The sequence below is a fragment of the Triturus cristatus genome, chromosome 6, assembly GCF_964204655.1.
Source record: "Triturus cristatus chromosome 6, aTriCri1.1, whole genome shotgun sequence".
Taxonomy (NCBI): Eukaryota; Metazoa; Chordata; class Amphibia; order Caudata; family Salamandridae; genus Triturus; species Triturus cristatus.
This window is the reverse complement of record NC_140589.1, coordinates 1,827,720,950-1,827,734,731: the sequence shown is the minus strand read 5'-3', so window position 1 is coordinate 1,827,734,731 and position 13,782 is coordinate 1,827,720,950. Positions and strand designations below refer to the sequence as shown.

The 13,782-nt window shown below is 63.7% G+C and overlaps 1 protein-coding gene, 1 non-coding gene and 1 pseudogene across 8 annotated transcripts in view; 2 read left to right on the top strand and 1 right to left on the bottom strand.

The window, feature by feature from the left end:
• The window catches only part of DNMT3A (DNA methyltransferase 3 alpha), a 1,939,932-nt gene that overhangs the window by 1,890,619 nt on the left and 35,531 nt on the right, over positions 1–13,782 (bottom strand). The gene's annotated exons all lie outside the window — the stretch shown is intronic.
• LOC146822115 (5.8S ribosomal RNA) lies at positions 10,161–10,314 on the top strand. Its single transcript, XR_014965322.1, has one exon. It is a non-coding gene; the product is annotated as a 5.8S ribosomal RNA (ribosomal RNA).
• Positions 10,747–12,156, top strand: LOC146822114 (28S ribosomal RNA; annotated as a pseudogene).

Below are 13,782 nucleotides of genomic sequence, written 5' to 3'. Positions count from 1 at the left end.
CGACGAGCCTTGGGGGTCGTGTTCCACTTGGGAAAGGACAAAGGGCAGCGTACGCCTAAGGAGGATGGCAACCCCTCGTGAGCCCCTGGAGAAGCCGGAGTGCCATACCCTATCGCAGCCGTAGCGCGCTAAAAAGGGACAACAGTTACCCAAAAGGTGCGTTTCTTGAAGCATCAGGATATCAATATGGAGGCGCTGCACACACCGTAAGATCGCTGTGCGTTTGTGTCAGTCCAGCAGACCATTGACATTCCACGACAACACGTGGAGAGACGCTATAGGGGAAGCGTTATCGATCATGGTAAGCGGATCTATGGCGATGCGGAGCGCAGGGTCGAAGGTTTGCAAACGCGCTTGGAATCCCGCGGAGGTGTGTGCGTTCATGAATTACGGGGCGAGCCCCCTTCCTCCCATTGGCACCATGCGACATTCCGTGGTGGCTGAAACAAAAACCTACAAACAACAAAACATACAGGGAAAAACTCTCCCAAACCTCCCCCCCACCCCCTACACTTCAGAAACAGAAGCATCTGTCGACCCCCCACTAAACAACACCCAATGTTCAGGGCGGACAACCAAACTAAAACGCCTGGGAATAGGGAAGCGTGGAGGACCCTCCTCGTGAGCGGATGCATGTATACAAGACCATCGAGAAGTTAGGAACAAGGCCCAGCAGGCAGAGATCGTCTCAAACAGGGTCCCTCAACAGCATCGGGCTACACTAGAGGTCCGTATCTGGAAGGTCAATCGCTGAGGGCCGGAGTACCGCCCCGCGTTCATCCACGCGTCCCTGTGAACCAGAGCGCCTCCCGGTCAACGCTCCCCCCTCGACCCGGGGTGACTGCCGTGTGTGACCCGGCGGGGAGTCTGATCGGGCCTGCCTCCGGTCCCGGCGCCTGCGGGAGCAATTACGTGAGGGCTAGAGAGCGGAAGGACTGGCGCGGCCGGACCCGCCCTCCGTAGCACCCCCGACCGGGGCACGACCCACGTCCCGCAGAGGGCGCTCCTCCGTCACCCAGGTCCATGCCTCCGTCGGGTTGTCGAAAAACAGGGTCTTGTTCTCAAATACCACCCGCAGGCGAGCCAGGAAGAGGAGCCGATACTGGATGTTAAGTGCCCTCAACTTTTGCTTGACCTCTCCAAAGGAGCGACGTTGGCCCTGGACCTCACGCGTGTAATCTGGGAAGATCATAATGGTGGAGCTTCCATGAAGGAGCCGTTGTTGCTTGCGGGCTTTGGACAGTATGATGTCCCGGTCCTTAAAATTGAGAACCCGCATGATGATTGGGCGGGCAGGAGCGCCCGGCTGCGGCTTGGGGGCCTGGGACCGGTGGGCCCGCTCAATCGAAAACCAAGGAGATAGGGAGCCCTTGGGAACCCAAGACCTCAGCCACCTCTCCAGGAACACCACTGTACGGCCCTGTTCCGTTCCCTCCGGAAAGCCCACCAGGCGGAGGTTATTGCTTCTGGACCTGTTCTCCGCATCCTCCGCCCGGCGGTGCAACTTCTGCGTCTGGGACTGAAGACGGGCCACCTGCCCATTTAGTTGCTGTAAATCATCTTCCACAGATGAGATCCTAGACTCTGCTTCTTTAATCCGGGCATTCGCGTTGCGAAGGTCCTGCCTGATAAGTCAAGTCCACCCGTACTTCTGCGATTTTGCCCTCCACCGAGGTCTGGGACGTGAGGATAGCTTGAAGGATAGTGGCCAGTTCAGCGGATGGAGGAGCCTCTTGCCTCGCCACCCCCCCAGTGCCCCCCCCCCCTCAGGGGTGGTGAAGCGATCCATTTTTGTCTGGGTAGCGGGGACCCTCGCCGATCTGTCCGACCTACCCATTTCTGGTCCGCTGGAGAGGAACGGAATCACAAGGCCCGCTCTGGACCACCCACTACGTCCACAAGAGTGGCAGCAGCTCCGTGACTGATATGACAAGTGACCATGCACACACAACAATGGGCCGCGCCGGGCCTGGGGAGGAGAGATCCAGCTGGGTCAGTTCACATCCAACACAGGTCGCAGAGGGAGCGCGCCCGGAGTGGGGGAGAGGGGGAGGAGACGGAGTGGAGGGAGGGAAGCCGTGCTAACCGGAACCCCACACACCCGCCTGCCGCCCGACCGACGGCCGAATTCTCCACCCAAACCCAGATGCCACTGCACCCCCACTCCTTACCTCCAGTCCAAGGCACGAGAGCTCTCCGTCTGCCACTGACCTCCCACCTGCCGCCAGCAGAGCCCGCCGCAGCAGCACAGGCCTCAGACACAACAGGGGAACTCAGAAAGCACGCAGTTCTCCCCCAAACGGCCTCAGCTGGCTCTCCACCTCCAGGAGCATTGGTGGGGCCCCGGGACTGGCGAGGACGGGAGGTCCACTCTCAGCAGGCTTCCCAAGGACGTCGGTGGTGAATTGCCGCGGAGGACCGCAAACCCAGAGGGCTCCACTACTGACGGAGGCCTGCGACGCCGGAAGAGTCCACCCAGGCCCAGGAGGGGGGGGGGGGCAGCGAAGGAGCACCTCCGAATCCAACCACACAGCGTAGTTTTGGCACTACTCAGATCCGCCCGCCTCAAGCCGTACCCAGGACACAGTGAACAGTCCAGGCCCCGGCAGGCACCGGCCCAACAACTTCACCGCTGCAAGACAATGGGGGCCCACGGCTTCCAGGCCTACTGTCCTGGTCCCTGGGGTTCAAGCACGACTCACCAGCAAGTCCAGTAGCTGCATCTCTCCGTGTCCCCGCATCCAGGACAGCGCCGCCTCCCAAGCGGAACGTAGACGGAGGCCCTCAGCACTGGACACCATGCGGCAACAGGAGTCTTCACCCCCCTCGGGGGGGGGGGGGGGGGGGGACACCACAGGCGGCAGCCACCAGCGTTCACCAAGACCGACCCCGGCTACAAGCCCAACCAGGAGAGCACGCCGGGCCCCGACAGCAGGCGTAAGGGCCCCCGCTGGGCCGACCCCCAATATGTAGAGCCAGAACCACCTCGGAGGAGCAGCCGGCCCCCAGGTAGGAGTGCCGCGGACCACTAGGCGCCACCGGTACACTGGATACCGCCCGATTGAAGGCCGAAATCACCGCTCCTGCACGGCGGGCGGACACCAGCCATGAAAAGCCCCCCACAGGGACGTAGTTGTACCGCCTGATTGCCAGCCGAAATCACCGCCCCTGTGCAACGGGTGGGCACCAGCCACATAATGCCCCGATCCTACGGGGAGGAGAATAGTCAGAATCCGCAGGATAACTCAGCCACCGACAGCCCAGGGCCGCGGGTCGCTGCGGGCGCTAGGTCTACGCGGCGGGGCCGCCATTTTAGAAATTCCGGGGGGACCAGGGCCGCTCCCTCCACTCCAGGACGCCACCGAATTCGAAGGCAAAGCTCCGGCGGACGCTCAACAACGATGCCAGGTAGCAGAGAGTCCCGATGTCCACGGATGGCCGAGCGGATGACGGAGGGGTCCGGAGCACACCTAAGGTGCGACCGCCATCTTGACGCTCGTAGCCAGGCCCTACATCTTGAACATCTTTGCAAGATTTTGGGAAAATCTGGAATTCTTTATCATTAATATGCAGATGATACTCTGGTCTACCTGAAGATATCTTTCCCTGAAGCCATCTTTCTCCCCTCCTCCACCTTCAACAAGGCTCAAAAATAGATGACCAACCACGACTTAAAACTCAGTCAAACTAAACCTGAATTTCTACTCCCTCTAAAAAAAATCTAATCTCCCTGTCCAAGAGTGGCTGGAATCCTTCTCTTCCCTGAACTGCAATCCAACCATTGTGGAGATTGTAAAATCACTGGGCTAGATCCTTGACCAATATCTAGACCTACAAAGGCAAATCTCAGCCATTGCCAAAATCGCAAGCCACCAGCAAAGACTGCTCTGGGGCTTCAGATTAGGGCTGGGCAGACTCTGCGTAGCGCCACTATGCAGAATTTTGAAAGAAATTGTAGAAAACGAGTGCACGTCCTGAGTAGGGCTGGGCGGACTTTGAGTAGCGCAACTACGCAGAAATTTGAAAAAAAAAAATGGGGAAAACGAGCGCACAACCTGAGGGACCGTGTGCCCGGGACAGGGGTCCCTCGTGCTTGGGCAGGTTCCCCGATTTCCCCGGCCTGGCTAGGTTGAGAAGCAGGGACCGGCCCGGGCCTCCTGAGTTTCGGTCAGGGCCTGGGAGCCCACGTCCTGCAGCCTGCCAAGTGTTCATCTGCCCGAGACAAGGGTCCCTGGTGCAGAGCCCCGGAGCCCTGAAAGGGCAGGCGGGAGCCCTACCGCTATGACTCGGGCAGATGGGAGACCTTTCGGTCCAGGCCATCTGGTCGCACGCAATGCTTTCCAATGGGGCGACCAGATGGCCGGGCTGCCTTGGAAGTCCCAATGGGGGCTCATTCGCCTCCCCGATCCCAGCCAGGGCTCCAGGAGGTCAGGTGCATCCGGGCCTAGGGTCCCATCAGTGTCTCGGTGCGCACGGGTTCCCAGAAAGAGGGGTGGATTTCCTCCGGATTAGCAGGGGCAGGGTACGCCAGAACACCAACCCCCGGGCTGGCGGTTCTTTGCCGGGGACCAGATGGTCTATGCCTGGACAACACCGCCCCTCCCTCCGGGGGCTCCCTCCTCCGGCCCACGGCATGGCAAAGTGCCCGGGACGGGCTCCAAGGGTCTCGGGCAGCCCTCCCCCGGGCGTCCGGGCCCGAGAGCTCCGGTGGTCCTCCCTGTGCCTGAGGCCCAGCCCAGGTCCCCAAGCCCCCGGGAAGCGGGGCCCCCCCGAGCCCTGCGTGGGCAGGCAGGAGCCCTACTGCGAAGGCTCGGTGAGGGCAGATGGGAGTCCTTTCGGTCCGGGCCATCTGGTCACACCTTTCCCCTCGGCCATCTGGTCACACGCAATGCTTTCCAATGGGGCGACCAGATGGCCGGGCTTCCCTGGAAGTCCCGATGGGGGCTCATTCGCCTCCACGATCCTAGCCAGGGCTCCAGGAGCCTGGGCTGGTCCGCGCCCTGGGTCCCCTCCGTCACTCAGTGCGCACGGGTTCCCAGAAAGAGTGGTAGCCTTCCTCCGGATTACTAAGGGCAGGATATGCCGGGACACCCCTCCCGGTCTGGCGGTTCTCTGCCGGGAACCAGATGGGCTATGCCCGGGCAACACCTCCCAGGCGTCCGGGGCTTCCTCCTCCGGCTCACGGCGTGACAAAGTGCCCTGGACGGGCTCCATGGGTCCCAGTGCGTCTAGGCCCCGGGAGCTCCTGCGGGCCACCCCATGCCCGAGGCCCAGCGTGGGGTCTCCGAGCCCCCCGAGCCCTGCAGCCCCCCGAGCCCTGCAGCCCCCCCCCCCCCCCGAGCCCTGCAAGGGCAGACGGGAGCCCTCCCGCGAAGGCTCGGGCGGGCAGATTGGCGTCATTTCGGTCCCGGACATCTGGTCGCACCAATCCCCTTGGCCATCTGGTCACACGCAATGCTTTCCAATTGGGCGACTAGATGGCCTGGCCGGCCTGGAAGTCCCGATGATGGCTCATTCGCCTCCCCGATCCCAGCCAGGGCTCCAGGAGGTCGGGTGTCTCTGTGCCTAGGGCCCCCTCCATCACTCGGTGCACACGGTTTACCAGAAAGGGGGGTAGCCTTCCTCCAGATTACTAGGGGCAGGGTATGTGGTCCTTCCCCAGGCTTGAGTCCCAGCCGGGGTCCCCGATGGGAGTCCTTTCGGTCCCGGCCATGTGGTCGCACCTCTCCCCTCGGACATCTGGTCGCGTGCAGTGCTTTCCAATGGGGAAACCAGATGGCCGGGCCGGGCCGGCCTGGAAGTCTCGATGAGGGCTCATTTGCCTCCCGAAGCCTCGCGGTGCGCGCGGGTTACCAGAAAGGGGGATAGCCTTCTTCCGGATTACTAGGGACAGGGTACTCTGGGACCCCTCTCGGCCTAGTGGTCCTCAGCCGACAGCTGGATGGGCCAGGATGCCGCCCCAGACCTGGGTCTGTCCTGGGGCCTGCTGCGTGGCAGGCTGCCCCAGATAGGGTCCGGCAGGCCTCCCCCGCTGGGTGGGGCCCGGGGAGGGCGGCCTACCCACCCCAGGCTCCGACCTCGGTCTGCCGCGTGGTAGGGTGCCCAAACAAGGTCCCGCGGGCCCGGGGAGGCTTCCCCTTTGCCTCCGGGCTCAGGAGCCCCGGCCCCGGCGGTGAGCTCCGGCCCTGGGCCCCGTCCCCCCGGCCTGCTGCCCCGTCAAAGGACCGGGACGGGGATCCATCATGCCCGGGGAGCCTCTTCTTGCTCGGCTGGGTTCAGGGGCTCCATGTGGCCCCAGGGAGGGTGGCCTTCCCACCACGGGCTCCGTCCTCAGTCCTGCCGCGTGGCAGGGTGCCTGGGATGGTGTCCGGTGGGCCCGGGGAGGCTTCCCCTGCACCTCAGGGCCTGGAAGCCCCAGCTGGGTCCAGGGGCCCCACTGGGCCCCGGGTTGGGGGCCCGGTCCCCATCCCCCGGCCTGCCGGCCCACCAAAGGCCTGGGACGGAGTTCTGTCGTGCCAGGGGAGCCTTCCCCTGCTTGGCTGGGTTCTGTGGCTCCCAAGAGCCCCGGGGAGGGCGGCCTCCCCACCCCGGGTTCTTCCTAGGTCCTGCCGCCTGGCAGGGTGCCCGAGATGGGGGTCCGGCGGGCCCAGGGATGCTTCCCCTGCGCCTCCGGGCCTGGGAGCCCCGGCTGGATCCAGGGGCTCCAGCCCTGTGCCCTGTCCAAGGCCTGCGGCACTGCCAAAGCTCCGGATGGGCCCCTAAGGGCCCCGGGGAGGGCAGCCTCCTCACCCCGAGCTCCATCCTGGGTCCTGCCGCCTGGCAGGGTGCCCTGGACAGGGTCCGGCGGGCCCGGAGAGGCTTCCCCTGCGCCTCCGGGCCTGGGAGCCCCGGCTGGGTCCAGGGGCACAGCCGGGCCCCGCGTCAGGGGCTCTGGCCCTGTACCCTGTCCCCCGGCTGGCGGCTCTGCCAAAGGTCCGGGACGGGCTTCCGTTGTGCCCAGGGAGCCTCCCCTTGCTTGGCTGGGTTCAGGAGCTCCTGACGAGCCCCTGAGGGCCCCGGGGAGGGCGGCCTCCCCACCCCGGGCTCAGTCCTGGGTACTGCCGCGTGGCAGGATGCCCGGGACGGGGTCCGGCAGGCCCAGGGAGGCTTCCCCTACGCCTCCAGGCCTGGGAGCCCCAGCTGGGTCCAGGGGCCCAGCCAGGCCCCAGGTCGGGGGCTCTGGTCCTGGGCCCCGTCCCCCGGCACTGCCAAAGGCCCGGGACCAGGTTCCGTTGTGGCCGGGGAGCCTCCCCTTGCTTGGCTGGGTTCAGGAGCTCCAGGGCGGCCTCGCCACCCCGGGCTCCGTCCTGGGTCCTGCCGCGTGGCAGGGTGTCCGGGACGGGGTCCGGCGGGTCTGGGGAGGCTTCCCCTGTGCCTCCGGGCCTTGGAGCCCCGGCTGGGTCCAGGGGCCCCACCGGGCCTCGGGTCGAGTACTCTGGCCCTGGGCCCCGTCCTCTGGCCTGCCGGTCCGCTAAGGGCCCGAGAGGGGTCTGTCGGTCCCGTGCAGGCCACCCCTGCTTGTCAAGGTATCTGCAGGCTTCGGGTCGGAGGGCCCGTCAGGTCCCCTTTGCAGCCTCCATGGCTGGGGCCCAGCTGGGACCATGGACCTCCGGTCCCCCATGCTCCGGCACCCGCTCACTCTTTCGTTGGGGCACAGAACGACCAGAAGGCTTCCCTTTCAAGCCCGGCCACCTGGTCGCGCCTTTCCTCTCGGCCACCTGGTCGCGCCTGTCCCCTCAGCTACCTGGTCGGGCCTGTCCCCCTCAGCCACCTGGTCGCGCCTGTCCCATCAGCCACCTGGTCGCGCCTGTCCCATCAGCCATCTGGTCGCGCCTGTCCCATCAGCCATCTGGTAGCGCCTATCCCCTCGGCCATCTGGTAGCGCCTATCCCCTCGGCCATCTGGTCCCGCGCAATGCTTTCCAATGGGGTGACCAGATGGCCGGGCTTGCCTGGAAGTCCTGATGAGGGTCCATTTGCCTCCCCGATTACAGCGAGGGCTCCAGGAGGTCGGGTACATTCGCGCCTTGGGTTCCCTCTGTTACCTCTTGTGCACTTTTTACAAGAAAGGGGGGTAATTTTCCTCCGGATTACTAGGGAGTGGGTCAGTCAGACCTCCATGAGGTCTGGTGATTCCGAAACAGGGGAAGGCAGAACCTGGGCCGGCCCGCCCACCGGGGCCCCCAGGGTCCCGGGTACGCACCTGCCTCTCAGCCCCTTCCTGATGGTCCTTTCTCCGAGTTTGCTGGGTCAGACCTCCGTGAGGTCTGGCGATCCCGAGACAGGGGAAGGCAGCACCCGGGCCCGCCCGATGCGGGGCCCCCAGGGGCCCGGATACGCACCTGCCTCTCAGCCCCCTTCACGATGGTCCTTTTTCTCCGAGTTAGCTGGGTCAGACCTCCGTGAGGTCCGGCGATCCCGAGACAGGGGGGGCAGCGCCCGGGCCCGCCCTCCGGGGCCCGGGTCTGTGCCTGCCTCTCGCCCCTTCCCGATGGGCCTTTCCTTTGAGCCCGCTCGCCCCGTGAGCAGGCAGGGATGTGAAGCCGCCATCCCCCCCTGCGCAGGGCGGCCTGCCAGGGGATGCCCCGGCCGTACTCTGATCGATTGGGCACTCTCGGTCCGTTTAGGGATGGACTGCTTGGCCAGCCATGGCTGTTTCAAGCAAGGAGCTTCCTCCCCGCATGGACCGACCAGCTTGAGGGCCTGGCGGAGGCCCTACCCAGCAGAGCGAAGGCCGAGCGGCCTCGGCAGCTCGTGCCCCGCCAGTGGTCTGACCCCGAGTGGAAGGGGTCGAGTGGCGCCAGGTCCTCGGATGCTGCTGCCCAGCAGGTCCGTAGGCCCCGTGTGCCATGTAGTCACCCATTCCGAGATGCGTGCATTTATCAGACCAAGACCAATCCGGGCTCGCCTGGCCGCTTTGGTGGCTCTAAATAACCTCGGGCCGATCGCACGTCCCCGTGACGGCGACGATACATTCGGATGTCAGCCCTATCAACTTTCGATGGTACTTTCTGTGCCTACCATGGTGACCACGGGTAATGGGGAATCAGGGTTCGATTCCGGAGAGGGAGCCTGAGAAATGGCTACCATATCTAAGGAAGGCAGCAGGCGCGCAAATTACCTACTCCCGACTCAGGGAGGTAGTGACGAAAAATAACAATACAGGACTCTTTCGAGGCCCTGTAATTGGAATGAGTACACTTTAAAACCTTTAACAAGGATCCTTTGGAGGGCAAGTCTGGTGCCAGCAGCCGCGGTAATTCCAGATCCAAAAGCATACATTAAAGTTGCTGCAGTTAACAAGCTCGTAGTTGGATCTTGGGATCGAGCTGGCGGTCCGCCGCGAGGCGAGCTACCGCCTGTCCCAGCCCCTGCGTCTCGGCGCTCCCTTGATGCTCTTGACTGAGTGTTCTGGGGGTCCGAAGCGTTTACTTTGAAAAAATTAGAGCATTCAAAGCAGACCGGTCACCTGAATACTTCAGCTAGGAATAATGGAATAGGACTCCGGTTCTATTTTGTTGGTTTTCGGAACTGGGGCCTTGATTAAGAGGGACGGCTGGGGGCATTCGTATTGTGCCACTATAGGTGAAATTCTTGGACTGGCGCAAGACGAACCAAAGTGAAAGCATTTGCCAAGAATGTTTTAATTAAATCAAGAACGAAAGTCGGAGGTTCGAAGACGATCAGATACCTTCGTAGTTCCGACCATAAACGATGCCGACTAGCGATCCGGCGGCGTTATTCCCATGACCCGCCGAGCAGCTTCCGGGAAACCAAAGTCTTTGGTTTCCGGGGTGAGTATGGTTGCAAAGCTGAAACTTAAAGGAATTGACGGAAGGGCACCACCAGGAGTTAAGCCTGTGGCTTAATTTGACTCCACACGGGAAACCTCACCCAGCCCGGACACGGAAAGGATTGACAGATTGATAGCTCTTTCTCGATTCTGTGGGTGGTGGTGCATGGCCGTGCTGAGCGCCTGGCAATGTTTTTTTCTCACAACGGTGCAGTCCGACTCCCAGAGAAGAAGCCTTGAACGGGGCGCCGGGGCCGATTCGCCGGACGGACGGCATCGCCTTTCTCCTGCACGCGCAGGTGGGCAAACGTTTTCGAAAAGTTGCCTGTGACTCTTGGCGGTGGATCACTCGGCTCGCGCGTCGATGAAGAACGCAGCTAGCTGCGAGAATTAGTGTGAATTACAGGACACATTGATAATCGACACTTTGAACGCACCTTGCAGCACCGGGTTCCTCCCGGGGCTACGCCTGTCTGAGGGTCGCTCGATCGTCAATCGCCCCGGGGCTTCCCCGGGACGTGGCTGGGACCGTCGCAGGGTTAGCTCCGCTTCCCCTTCGTCCCCCCACAAGTTCAGACCCCCCGATCGCTCGTGGCAGGGTCCCTCGCCGGGTCCTGCCACGGAGGTTCGCCGCTGGCACGCCTGGCCCCAAGAAGTGGTCTGGCGACCGGTCCGCCCAGGGCCCGTCCCGGGGCAGCTGGCTGCGTGTCATGCGTGCCTGTCTGTGGTGTCCCACCGGCTGCCCGTGCGCACGTGCCTCGGGCGCCCACCTCAGCGGCCAGCTTCCCGGCAAGGGCGAAACCCCTCCAGATGTGATCCGGGGATAGAGGGCACGCGCTGCCAGGCCCCCGCTTCGGCAGGGGCCTGGTCTTCCCCGACAACCCCCTTAACGCTCCGGCGTTATTCTTCCGACTACGACCTCAGATCAGACGTCGCTGAAATTAAGCATATTACTAAGCGGAGGAAAATAAACTAACCAGGATTCCCCAAGTAATGGCGAGTGAGGAGGGAAGAGCCCAGCACCGAATCCCTGCCCGGTGGCGAGCGCAGAAAATGTGGCGTACAGAAGACCGACTCCCCGGCGGCGCTCAGGGGGCCCAAGTCCTTCTGATCGAGGCTCACCCCGCAGACGCTCTGAATGTCAAAGTGAAGAAATTCAATGAAGCGCGGGTAAACGGCGGGAGTAACTATGACTCTCTTAAGGTAGCCAAGTACCTCGTCATCCAATTAGTGACGTGCATGAATGGATGAACGAGATTCTCACTGTCCCTACCTACTATCTAGTGAAACCACAGCCAAGGGAACGGGCTTGGCAGAATCTGCGGGGAAAGAAGCCCTGTTGAGCTGGACTCTAGTCTGGCACTGTGAAGAGACATGAGAGGTGTAGGATAAGTGGGAGGTCCTTGGGCCGCCGGTGAAATACCACTACTCTTATAGTTTTTTCACTTACCTGCTGAGGCGGGGGGCAAGCCCCGTGGGGCTCTCGCTTCTGGCTCCAACCCACTCCGGGTACAGTGGCAGGTGGAGAGTGTGACTGGGGCGGTACACCTGTCAAACGATAACGCGGGTGTCCTAAGGCGAGCTCAGGGAGGACAGAAACCTCCTGCGGAGCAGAAGGGCAAAAGCTCGCTTGATCTCGATTTTCAGTATAAATACAGACCGTGAAAGCGGGGCCTCACGATCCCTCTGACTTTTTGGGTTTCAAGCAGGTGTCAGAAAAGTTACCACAGGGATAACTGGCTAGTGGCGGCCAAGCGTTCATAGCGACGTCGCTTTTTAATCCTTCGATGCCGGCTCTTCCTATCATTGTGAAGCAGAATTCACAAAGCGTTGGATTGTTCACCCACTAATGGGGAACGTGAGCTGGGTTTAGACCGTCGTGAGACAGGTTAGTTTTACCCTACTGATGATGTTGTTGCAATAGTAATCCTGCTCAGTGCGAGAGGAACCGCAGGTTCAGACATTTGGTGTATGTGCTTGGCTGAGGAGCCAATGGGGCGAAGCTACCATCTGTGGGATTATGACTGATCGCCTCGAAGTCAGAATCCCCCCTAAACCGTAACGATAGCGCAGTGCTGTGGAGCCACACTTGGCCTGGGATAGCCGGCCTATCTCGGGGGGCCGGTGCGTAGAGCCGCTCGCTTGGGGATCGGAGCGCGGACGGGAAGGGGCCGCCGCCTTCGCCCTTAGTGCACCGCATGTTCGTGGGGCACCCGGTGTTAAATCATTTGCAGACTACCTGATTCTGGGTCAGGGTTTCGTAAGTAGCAGAGCAGCTACCTCGCTGCGATCTATTGAAAGTCATCCTCTGAGCCAAGCTTTTGTCTCTCCATGCGTGGGCGCCCGCGGATGCCCTCCTCCACCACACCGGGCCGGCGGGAGGGACGCAGAGAGGGTAACGCGGGCCTGAGGGAGGCTGCCTCCGCCACGTGCCCTCCGGCACGCTGCCTCCGCCACGTGCCCTCCGGCACGGGGGCCTCCCCCTTCCATCCCTGCCCCACCGGGGTACGGGGATGGGGGCGACCATCCCTTGCGGGTCGGCAGGGTGACCAGATGGCCTGGGCCGGCCGAGCCTCCCCTTCTGGCTGCTCCTGGGCAAGTCGAGCAGAGAGGCGAGCGGCGGCAGCCCCGGGGGAAGGAGCCTCCTGAGCGGCTGCCTCGGAGCACCTGGCCAGCCTCGCTAGACTGCAAGGGCGACTGGGTACGGCACCCTCCCAGGTCACCCGGGCGCTGGGTCGTCCCGGGTCATCTGGCTGCGCGACCGGATAGCCCTGCGGGCCGGGCGACCAGATTGCCCCGCGGGCCGGGTGACCAGATGGCCCCGCGGGCCGGGTGACCAGATGGCCCCGCGGGCCGGGTGACCAGATGGCCCCGCGGGCCGGGTGACCAGATGGCCCTGTGGGCTGGCGGCCGGGCTAACTCCAACTTTTGTCCTTCCCCAAGCTTCTGTAAGCCCCCACTACGTGGGGCTTAATAGTCGAGACAAATGGGCTCCCCGAGGGTCCGAGCGCTTGGGACGGGGGTTCCACCGGGTCCCAGGGAGGCTCTGCCCGGCCTGGCTGGGGTTCGGAAGCTGGGCCTGGGCCCGGGGCTTGTGCTCTGTCCCAGGGTCCCATGGTGCGGGAGCCCCTCGTCCTGCAAGCCAGCCGAGGGTCCGGGCACAGGGGAAGGGTGTCCACCGGGGTGGCTCTCCCGGCCTAGCTAGGGTTCGAAAGCTGGGCCCGGGGCTTGTGCTCTGTCCCAGGGTCCCATGGTGCGGGAGTCCCCCATCCTGCAAGCCAGCCGAGGGTCTGGGCGCTGGGGAAGGGTGTCTACCGGGGCCCGGGGAGGCTCTTTGAGGCTTGGCTAGGGTTCGGAAGCTGGGCCCGGGCCCGGGGCTTGTGCTCCGTCCCAGTGTCCCAGGGTGCGGGAGCCCCCTGTCCTGCAAGCCAGCCGAGAGTCCGGGCACTGGGGACGGGGGTCCACCGGGGCCCGGGGAGGCTTTCCCGGCCTGGCTAGGGTTCGCAAGCTGGGACCGGGCCCGGGGCTCATGCTCCGTCCCAGGGTGCTGGAGCCCCCCCGTCCTGCAAGCCAGCCGAGGGTGCAGGTGCTGGGGACGGAGGTCCACCGGGGCCCAGGGAGGCTCTCCCGGGCCTGGCTAGGTTTCGAAAGCTGGGACTGGGCCCGGGGCTCGTGCTCCGTCCCAGGGTGCGTGAGCCCCCAATCCTGCAAGCCTGCCAAGGGTCCGGGCACTGGGGACGGGTGTCCACCAGGGCCCGGGGAGGCTCTCCCCGGCCTGGCTAGGGTTCAGAAACTGGGCCCAGGGCTCGTGCTCTGTCCGGCGGGCCACGGGGTGCGTGAGCCCTCCGTCCTGCAAGCCAGCCGAGGGTCAGGGCGCTGGTGAAGGGTGTCCACCGGGGCCCAGGGAGGCTCTCCCCGGCCTGGCTAGGGTTCGGAAGCTGGGACCGGGCC